Raw genomic sequence first — 12096 nt, forward strand, 5'->3', positions numbered from 1 at the left:
TTTAATAGAAAAATGCATTTTAAAAATACTTGTTTTCTTTTGGAAATCCCACAACATTTATTATTAAGTGTTTATGTGACAATTTCTCGTTTTTCTTGTGCATTTTGAATGTGTCTGTGTATGTGTGTGTTGCTAATGAAATTCTCTGGGTGTTAAACCAATATTTCCGTATTGCTTACACAAATATTTACACACACATACCCTTCGAAAAACACATTCAATTACAACTACACATGCATTTGCTAAAAACTAAACTATCAAATGTCAGAGAGATCTCTAATAGCCACAAATGTCGACAAACCATCCAACCAAGCAATCGACCAACCAAGCAAATGACTTTATTAATTCCGAACAATTGAAGTTCTTTTGAAAATATAAAAATAAATTCAATCTATAGAAATATAACCCACAAAACACTTTCATGGAAGTGAGCCATAACTGACCATCATCATCGTCATCATCATCGTAACCCCTTTTGTTGTGGAGTTGGTCATGTTTTTGACTTCCACTGCCATTGACCACGAGATGTTTTCTATTTTTCTACTGAAAAAGCACAGAGTTGAACATTTAAATGGACATTCACAATGCCATTCACTCACAAACATACATCCTACATATGTATATTCATACATAGCTGCCCTGAAAGTGAATAGAGAAACCACATTTTCAAAATACTTACAATTCATGCCCACACAAAAATTAGAAAAATCCAAATTCTATTTTGTTTTCGTTTGGGGCGCTCTGTAATGCCAGAAAAATCCCAAAAAATCCCATTCTATTATTCGACATTTATTGTTTAAGTGGGTGGCATGAGATTTCCAGTAGTTAAATGAAATGTGTGTATGTTTGGTATGTGCGCTAAAGTCTAGGCTTTTACGAACATATCTGCATTTCGTTTTTGTGCAGCTATTGTGGTTTGAATATTATTATAATCAAATTGTTGCCACTGCAACCATTTACCCACCTGCCTTTATATGTAAATGCAGGCGCTTGTATTCTATATGTTTAATTTTCATACAAATTTATAAAATGCATTTTATTTCATTGATATTTGTACGAGGTTCTGGAAGGAAGTTGAGATCGCAGGGAAATTTGAAATCCAGAAAAACAAGCAAAAAAGCGTTAAATTCGATATTGAACTAATACAATAAGTTTTCTTTCTGTTACGAAAGTATCAAGAACCAAATTGTAGTTAAGAAGTTAAGTTTTTTGACAGGCTAAAAATTTTAAAATACCTGAATCGTGCGGTAACATTATATGAGGGCTATAATATAACGTGGACATATATCTACAAATTTAATGGAGATTTGTTTGACCTAAATTCCAAATTACATCATATTTAGACCGAAAATGTAGATAAAAAAAACTTAAAACTATCTGAAATCTGGCGATACCGGTATATTGGGGCTAACCAAAACGTGGACTTATGTACATATGTCTACACGCAGAAAAATTTATGTTAGAAATATGTTTGGATCCAAACAAATAAATGTTTGGGACAGTTTCCAACAAATATATGTTTGCAAAATTTTGTAACATATCTCAATTTGATATGTTTGGGTAAAACATATTTTTTATGTTAGAACATTTTTTTCATGGATGGAGAGAGGATGTTTGTCAACGAGAGTAATAACAGTGCTCTCGCGGCTGTGGAATGCTGTTTTATAATAAAGAGTTGTGTGTATTGTATAATAGAAGACGTAGAAGCGAAGAAGGGGGCTTTGGTGGCATGTATGCGTCAAACTCGTGTGTTTCTTGTTTTGTTGTTGTTAACCAATTTAGCTGGCGAAGAAGAAAAGAAGAAATAATATGAATTATATTTTTTTCTTCCTTCAGTGTTTTAGTTGCCTTTGTAGAGTCAAAGCGAGTGAATAAATTAGTGTTTTGTGTTTTCTTAAAGAAATTGTGGTTTTTAGTAAATTAAATGTCCAATACATTTTATAATTGGAAATTTTATAATTGAATCAATAAGGTGAATGGTAATATTTTATTGGACAAGGAAGAAATCGCATTTAATATTGGTAATTACATACATACTTATGTATATTCGAAATATGGCATATCCATATTTATTTATTACATTACATAATCATTTGATTCTAGATGCCGATTCCCCGCTGATGATTTCAACTATGAGGGCAATTTGTTTTATTTCACAACTAAGGAGAAGCGTTCAACTACGTTTCTATATATTTTTCTTTTTAAAAGTGTGACTATTTACAAATTATTTCAATCAGTTTTTCTTTTATTAAAGTGTGTTATGTATTTCTTTTGAATTTTGTATGTACCTTTGTGTTTGTTGTTCTTTTGCCTTTCAATAAAAAACCACAGCATTTGTGTGTATACTATAGAGATAGCCAGTGAGTTCTTACTGAGAGCAAGTGAGCACACATTTTAAAGTGTTTTACATGGAATCTTACGCTCCCTTGCTCTCAGTAAGCGCCCACTGGTGCATGTGTTTGTTTTTTTTTTGTGCCTTTTGTGTTTGTATTTTTTTGCACCCAAACATATAAAATGTTTGCACCCAAACATATATATCTTTGCACCCAAACATAAATATCTTTGCACCCAAACATATATATGTTTGCACCCAAACATATATATGTTTGCACCCAAACATGTATTTGTTTCCACCCAAACATATATTTGTTTCCACCCAAACATATATTATGTTTGGGACTGTTGCAAACATATATATGTTTGCTGCAAAATATGTTTGGGACATATGTTAGAGAGGCCGTTTTTTTTGCTTGTACAATTTTTGGTAGATACCTTTTTTGACCACTAGAAACCCAAAATGCCAAATTATAGCCAATTCGGTCTAAAAATGTAGCTAAAAACATCAAAATTCCTAAAGCGTTACCATTATATGGGGGCTATAACAGATCCACAATTTTTGGTAGATAAATTTTCTGACCACTAGGAACCCTAAGTGCGAATTTATAGCTAATTCGGTCTGAAGATCAAGCCTAGAACGTCAAAATACCTGAAATCGGGCGGTATCGTTATATGGGAGTGGACCCATATAGCCCATCTTCGAACTTGGCATCCTGCAAACAAAAGACGCATCTTTCCAAAATTTCAGCGTCCTCTCCCAACTTTCCTAGTGATTAGCACAGATGGAAGGACGGACGGACAAGCATATATCGACTCAGTATTTTAAACAAGAATATCAGTATACTTTATAGGGTAGCGAATTATTACTTCAACCTGACCGGTTTTAACATGGCAAAGCCCAGGCTTTATTTTGGTACCTCTTACATCTCAAGTGGACACTGACCTCCCCATGGTGTCACCTGGGGAACTGCCTTTTACACCTGTTAATGGTAGTGAGCTAACATGTGGCGCGTTCACTTATAAGAAACTTGGGTTTGGGCGTCGGTTTGGAAACCCTCCCCTAGAAAAAACAGCCTATTATGAAAAAATGAAAGAAAAGAAAAACAAACCCCTCTAAAGTTGACGAACCCGGCAAACGTTTTAAGGACCATGATCTGCGAATCTGCACCTGGAATGTTCGCACTCTTTATAGAGAAGGTGCAGTCTTCGCATTGGCAGACGTACTTGAAAAGTACAGGGCAGATATTACTGCCATACAGGAAATACGATGGATTGGGAAAGGCGTCACAACAACACCTAAAGGTGACGCACTGTATTATAGCTGCCATGACACAAAACATGAGTTTTGTTGCGGATTCGTAGTTAGTCGGAGACTAAAACATCTGGTATCCAGCTTCACCCCAGTGAATGAAAGACTTGCTGCAATCCGAATAAAATCTAAATTCTTCAACATCAGCTTTATTTGCGCTCATGCTCCCACTGAAACATATGACCGTTGCCCTGCCCATGACATTAAAATCATTCTAGGCTATTTTAATGCCAAAATTGGAAAGGAGAATATCTTTGGCCCAACAGTCGGCAAATTCAGTCTCCACAGTGAAACATCTGACAATGGTATAAGGCTGATAGACTTTGCAGCTGCAAAAAACATGGTAGTTAGCATCATCTCGATATTCATAAGGGCACCTGGCTGTCTCCAGATCAAAGAACAAGTAATCAAATTGATCATGCTGTGATAGATGGAAGACATTCATCGAGCGTGTTGGATGTACGATCGTTCCGAGGTGCAAACATTGTTTCGGACCACTACCTTGTTGCAGCAAAGGTACTTACCCGTCTAAACGTTGCAAATAAAGCACGAACAGACACAACGCGGAAGTTGGACATCGATAGGCTGCAAACACAACAGATAGCCACAGCATATTCCACTCAACTAGCCCAATTGCTTAATGAGAGCACTCCTTGTCCCGATAACATAACAACACAATGGCAAAATATTGCCCACTCCATGCAAACAGCCGCAAAATCCATACTTGGATTCCAGAGACCTCCACAAAGGAATTCATGGTATGACCAGGAGTGTCGTGCTGCTACCGAAGAGAAAAATGCGGCATATAGAGCTACTTTGCAATCAGTAGCAACGCGTAGCGCACGAGAGAGGTATCGGGAGAAAAGGAGAGAAGAGAAACGTCTTTTCCACAAGAAAAAGAGAGAAATGGAAAATCGGGACTGTAAAAAAATCGAGATGTACAGGGGTCAGAATGAAGTCCGAAAATTCTACCAAAGAGTGAAACATCAAACAGATGGCTTTGGTACAGGCACATCCTCCTGTAGAGACCAGCAAGGTAATCTGGTATAAGATACAGTTAGCGTGCTCAGGATATTGAAGGAGCATTTTTCCAATTTGCTGGTATCCAATAGTAGCGAAGACGATGATACCACAGATCCAATCCCAGAAGATGGTATAGATGAGGTAAAAACAGCAATCAACCTGCTGAAGAATAATAAAGCAGCAGGAGCCGATGGCTTACTAGCCGAGCTGTTTAAAACCGGAGGCGACGCTCTGATAAGGTGTATCCATCAGCTAGTTAGCACCATCTGGCAGGAAGAACGCGTATCCGACGATTGGAACCTGAGCATCCTGTGTCCCGTAAACAAAAAAGGAGATAAGACTGTATACTCCAACTATAGGGGCATAAGTCTTCTCCCTATTGCCTATAAGATAGTGTCAGGGATATTGTGCGAACGACAAAAGCCAATGGTCAACGAAATAATTGGACCATACCAATGTGGCTTTAGAACTGGCAAGTCCACCATTGACCAGATATTTACCCTGCGGCAAATCCTGGAGAAGACCCAAGAGATGCAGATCGACACATATCACCTTTTTGTCGATTATAAAGCAGCATTCGACAGTCCCCTCCGATCAAAGGTATTCCATGCAATGTCTGAATTTGGTATCCTCGCAAAGCCCATCCGGAGATGACTTTAACTGATACTAGGTCCTCTGTTAAAATTTGAAAGAACCTCTCCGAACAGTTCAGTACCAAAAGAGGTTTCAGACAAGGAGACAGCCTTTCGTGTGACCTATTCATCATTTTGCTGGAAAAGGTATTACGAGATGCAAATGTCAAAAGAAATGGCACAATTTACACCAATAGCCACATGTTACTTGCTTATGCTGATGACATAGACATTATGGGACGATCAGTAAAGGAAGTAACTAATACCTTTAGGAAGGTCGAAGCAGAATCTGCGAAAGTGGGTCTGGCGGTAAACGGCGAAAAGACGAAATTGATGGTGTCGACGCGCAAAGCGTCCATAGAGCTTGGACCAACTGTGGAAGTTGGTACCTATAATTTTGAGGTAGTTAAAGACTTCGTCTACCTCGGCACTGCCATAAACACAACAAACAACATCAGTTGTGAAATAAGAAGAAGACTTGTATTGGCCAACAGATGCTACTATGGTTTAAATAAGCAATTTAAAAACAAAGCCACATATCGTGAAACAAAAATAACACTATACAAAACGCTGATACTACCCGTGCTAATGTATGGCTCCGAAGCATGGGTACTTGCACAACCAGATAGGGCAGTGCTTGGTGTGTTTGAGAGGAAAATTCTTCGAAAGACCTACGGCCGATTTGCGTTGACGGAGAATGTCGACGTCGTATGAACCACGAGCTATATAAGGTATACAAAGAAATGAATATAGTTAAACGTATCGAGATGCAACGATTGCGTTGGCTAGACCATATCATAAGAATGAGCGATGATGATCCCGCTAAAAAGGCGTATGAATACATGCCACATGGCGGTGCACGCAGAATCGGCAGGCCTAAGCTTCGATGGAGCATACAAGTGGATGAAGAAATTAAAAGGCGCGGTATTCCAGAAAGCGAAGCGAAAAATAGAGAGAATTGGAGATCTTGTCTTAGTTCAGTCTATGGAACAAATGTTCTGTAATGGGCCAGCTAAGTAAGTAAGTAAGAACAGCTTGGAACAAAATTCCTTTTTCACAGAATGATGCCCGAGAGTGCCCTCTTTCAGCCCATGTATACTTTTGTACACGCACCGTTCCGTTCGTTTAACACTATTTTTAAATTTTTTTGAAATTACATGGGTAAAAATGTGTGTTTTTCCTTATAAATTATAGCTTTTTCGCACAAATTGACATTTTTTAATATATGTCTTGTTCTAAGAGTTTTATGGAAACCCAAGGAGTATTTTCTTTAATTTTGGAAAAAAATTAAATTTTTTTAAAAACAAAATTTTGTGTAGATGTTACTTCAACTCACAGAAATCGATGATTTCTTAGTTGAATCGTGCTGTCAGCTTGCAAATATTTTGTTCTGGTGTTTTTTAGGAAAGCCGAAAAGTGAGCATCATTCTCATTAACATGAGAATACTCGATGCTTAAAGAGTTTCACTAGAAAAATCACCATTTCAAAAACTGAAAAGCCAATTAATAATTGCCTTCGCTGGGATGAAATCATGATATTGGTAGCGATCAGTAAATTTTGCAGGCTGTCAGTGCGTTTTGTAAACATTACTCTCTGTATAGAAAGGTAATGATGAAGTTAAGCCAATGGGGGAATACTCCAGACTGAAACAATCATATGATTGAATCTTCAACTAATACAAAACAAACAAAAATCAAAACATTTAATATTTGTTCCAGAATTAAAAAATATACTTCTTGGATCTTCATAAAACTTATGAAACTTATGGCTCTTATAAAAACTCATATACTAACAAAAGTGCCCATTTGTGTACAAAGGCTATAATTTATTTTTGCCCATGTATTTTCAATAAATTTAAACAAGTGAGCTAAGGGACGGAGCCGACTATATAATAGCCTACACCACTACACCTGTGCATAAAATGTTCACTCGTAAACATTTCTTTTAGGGAGATACTAAAGTTTTTACCTATCTGGCTTTTATACAAGGCGAACTGAACCAAAATAATTAATATTGAATTTTATATTTGACTACTGTCGACATCTACCTGGTATTGATTGAGAGCTTTACTGGTCTTCTTGATTAACATTTTACATGTCTTTAATACTCTAAATAGAAGCAAAGGTGAGTTCAAGAACAGTGGAAAAATGCACTCAAAACCTTTTGAAGAAATGAATTGTGTAAAAAAATATTTTTTTTTACTTTATCACATGGTCGGTCCCTCCAACTATAATTGTGTAAATTTATTGTTGTGCTCACTTTAGTTAATTTTTGGCAAATAACACGCCTCGTATAATATCCAATGCATCCTTATATGCATGTTAATGTATGAATGTACGTTGTCATGTTTGGTGCAGCTAAAACCACTCGCACATTTGTTGCAGAATACCTTGTGGTCGGGTTTTAAACATTTCCTGCATATTGTGTTTGGTATTTCCGTTGAAATGACAAAATATCCATGTTGCAGTTGCAGTCTTATTGTTATTGTTTTTATATTATAAAGTTGCCAAAAAATGTAAAACACTCTCACCCACACACGCAAGCACACACACAAATGTAAACACATACAGCACAAGGAAAGCATACTAAACAAGATAGATGAATATACAACAAACTAAACAACACCAAAAGCCTGTTATACGCATTCAAGTTCACATACAATGAAATGTATAAAAACTCACACATTCACAATAACGATACAAATGGTAAACGAAACACAACCAACAAGAACTACATCAATTGCATTATTTTCTCTATGTCATTTTTACGAAATGATTATATCCTTATTTTGTTGTTTTTTTTTTTGTTCTGACGCTATTTCTCTAAATAAACACAACATTTATTTTTGGTGCCAATATTAGACAGCGAATGCTTGCCAGTGTATTATGTTTCTTTGGTGGCTGGGTGTGAGTGTGTGTGTGAGCTGCGCTTCTCATTGATAATAATATTGTTGGCGATATTGTACTTGTTAGCATTAATGATATGTGAATAGTGCTGACTGCAGCACTGTACTATGCAATTACAAAAACAATTATTGTAAATTATATTTACGCGTATGTTTGTTTGTATGCCTTATAATGAGTTCATAAGAGTTACACAGTGACACACTCACATGTTAACACACACATAGCTACACATACCTAAGGGACAGCATGCAATCAAATGTTCTATTACAACATTTTCCGTATATACCACACATCCGAACGTACGTGGATATTTGAAAGCCTTTGACGCCCACCCATTCACTCTTGATTCTATAAAGTGCATAGTTGTCGTATTAAAATTCTAGTACTCATACACACGCACCCACTCTCACAGTCCTACAATCAAAGATAGTCATTCAAAGGCATACATCTGTTCAGATAACGTTATTGGGTGGGGGAATTACGACGTGATCGGATAGAAATGATATTCTATTTCTAAGAGGTAATTGTAGAGAAGACAGACCCCACAGTGACTGTATATAGAATGTATCGACAATGATTGGTAAGACCTGATTGAGTGAAAAAATCACCTGCCCTGGGAAAGTGAAGACAAATAATTAAAAAAGTATTAGTCGGTTTTGCTACTGAGATATACCCTCAGCCTGTGTGAATTGAAACACTTACTTACTTTACTTAGCTGGCCCATTACAGAACATTTGCTCTATAGGCCGAACTAAGAAGAGATCTCCATTCCTCTCTATTTGTTGCTTTGCACTCTGGAATACCGCGCCTTTTCATTTCATCATCCACTTGTTTGCGCCATCTATTCCTTGGCCTGCCAATTCTGCGTGCACCGCCATGTGGCATGTATTCATACGCCTTTTTAACGGGTTCATCATCGCTCATTCTTATGATATGGCCTAGCCAACGCAATCGCTGCATCTCGATACGTTTAACTATATTGATGTCGTTGTATAGCAGATACAGCTCGTGGTTCATGCGACGTCGATATTCACCGTCAACGCAGATTGGTCCGTAGATCTTTCGAAGAATTTTTCTCTCAAACACACCAAGCACTGCCATGTCTGCTTGCGCAAGTACCCAGGCTTCGGAGCCATACATCAGCACGGGTAGTATCAGTGTTTTGTAGAGCGTTATTTTTGTTTGACGAGATGTGGCTTTGTTTTTAAACTGCTTACTTAAACCAAAGTAGCATCTGTTGGCCAATACAATTCTTCTTTTTATTTCACAACTGATGTCGTTTGTTGTGTTTACGGAGGTGCCGAGGTATACGAAGTCTTTTACTACCTCAAAATTATAGGAACCAACTTCAACAGTTGGTCCGATCTCAATACCATCTTCTGGGATTGGGACTGTGGTATCTTCGTCGTCTTCGCTGCTATTGGATACCAACAGATTTGAAAAATGTTCTTTCCATATCCTGAGTACACTATCTGTATCAGTTACCAAATTACCTTGCTGGTCTCTACAGGAGGATGTGCCTGTACCAAAGCCATCAGTTTGATGCTTGACTCTTTGGTAGAATTTTCGGACTTCATTCTGGCTCCTGTACATCTGGATTTTTTCACACTCCCGCTTTTCCATCTCTCTCTTTTTCCTGCGGAAAAGACGTTTCTCCTCTCTCCTTTTCTCCCTGTATCTCTCTCGTGCGCTACGCGTTGCTATGGATTGTAAAGTAGCCCTATATGCCGCATTTTTCTCTTCGGTGGCAGCACGACACTCCTCGTCATACCATGGATTCCTTGGTGGAGGTCTCTGGTATCCAAGTATGTATTTTGCGGCATTGCATGGAGTGGGCAATGCTTTGCCATTGCGCTGATATGTTATCTGGATGAGGAGTGCTTTGATTAAGCAATTGGGCTAGTTGAGTGGAATATGCTGTGGCTATCTGTTGTGATTGCAGCTTACCGATGTCTAACTTTCGTGTTGTGTCTGTTCGTACTTTGTTTGCTACGTTTAAGCGGGTGCGTACCTTTGCTGCAACAAGGTAGTGGTCCGAATCAATGTTTGCGCCTCGGAACGATCGTACATCCAACACGCTCGATGAATGTCTTCCATCTATCACAACATGATCAATTTGGTTTCTTGTTTTCTGATCTGGAGACAGCCAGGTGCCCTTATGAATATCGAGATGATTAAATCTGGTACTGCTAACTACCATGTTTTTTGCAGCTGCAAAGTCTATCAGCCTCATACCATTGTCAGATGTTTCGCTGTGGAGACTGAATTTCCCGACTGTTGGGCCAAAGATATTCTCCTTTCCAATTTTGGCATTAAAATCGCCTAGAATGATTTTAATGTCATGGGCAGGGCAGCGGTCATATGTTTCTTCTAAGCGCTCGTAAAATATATATTTGGTCTGTTCGTCCTTTTCTTCAGTGGGAGCATGAGCGCAAATAAAGCTGATGTTGAAGAATTTAGCTTTTATCCGAATTGCAGCAAGTCTTTCATTCACTGGAGTGAAGCTGGATACAAGATGTTTTAGTCTCCGACTAACTACGAATCCACAACCAAACTCATGCTTTACGTCATGGCAGCTATAATACAGTGCGTCACCTTTAGGTGTTGTTGCGACGCCTTTCCCAATCCATCGTATTTCCTGTATGGCAGTAATATCGGTCTTGTACTTTTCAAGTACGTCTGCCAATGCGAAGACTGCACCTTCTCTATAAAGAGTGTGAACATTCCAGGTGCAGATTCGCAGATCATGGTCCTTAAAACGTTTGCGGGGTTCGTCAACTTTAGAGGGGTTTGTTTTTCTTTTCTTTCGTTTTTTCATAGTAGGCTGTTTTTTCTAGGGGAGGGTTACTAACCCGACGTCCAAACCCAAGTTTTTAACGTTCTTATGGGTGAACGCGCGGCACATGTTAGCTCACTACCTTTAACGGGTGTTAAAGGCAGTTCCCCAGGTGACACCACGGGGAGGTCAGAATTGAAACACTATTTTCCCTAAAAACGCATGTACGTATTCCGACAAAAATATGTATTTTGATTAAAACTCAAAAGTGTTGTAAGGGGGGTACCTTAAGGAATGGACCGGCATATTCTATTTTGGAAGTGGGTCTTATTTTAGAAGTCATTCCTCTCGATAGATATCGCCCCCACCAGTCATTTTAGTTGGTCACCATATAATTTAGAGATTTTGGGCCATTATATCAGGTAACATGGATTTTTTCACGAAAAACATAATATCGCTGTAAACAGGTACCTTCGGTAAAAATTTCCAAAGGACCCTAGGACAGACCCTTTAACGCACTTAAACAAAAATATTGAATATTTGTGGTAACATAAGGAGTGGACCGGTAGGGCCCACTTTTAAACATAAAACAAGTAATAACGGAGTTAAGTTCGGCCAGGACGAACTTGTTATAACCTCCATCACGAGTTGTATTAAAGTAAAATGGAACAATTAGTTTTCTTTCGTTTATGAAGAAGACTAATGGCCTGTTTCACTAAGACGATTCGAAAACAAATTCATTAGAACTACTACCAAATTTCTGTTTTGACAAATATTTGTTCCATTTTTGTTTTCAATCAAACAATTATTTTATTCAACAACAGGAGTTTAGTACTAATTCGATCGATTTTGAATTCGAATCGTCTTAGAGAAACAGGCCATAAATACCAAATTCCAGCAATTTCGATTAAACAGTGTGGCTTACTTTAAATACTGAAATTCGGGAGGTACCGTTCTATGGGCGCTATATGAAGGAGTGGACCTGTACGGACAAATTTCGAGGCGAAAGTTTTATACCACCAACGACGACTAAATGCAAAATTTCAGCCATTTCGGTGAAATATTGAAGCCACACCCTTCAAAACACCGAAAATCGGAGGTACCGTTCTATG

The sequence above is a fragment of the Musca autumnalis genome, unplaced genomic scaffold, assembly GCF_047663935.1.
Source record: "Musca autumnalis isolate F117 unplaced genomic scaffold, ASM4766393v1 scaffold_5, whole genome shotgun sequence".
Lineage (NCBI taxonomy): Eukaryota > Metazoa > Arthropoda > Insecta > Diptera > Muscidae > Musca > Musca autumnalis.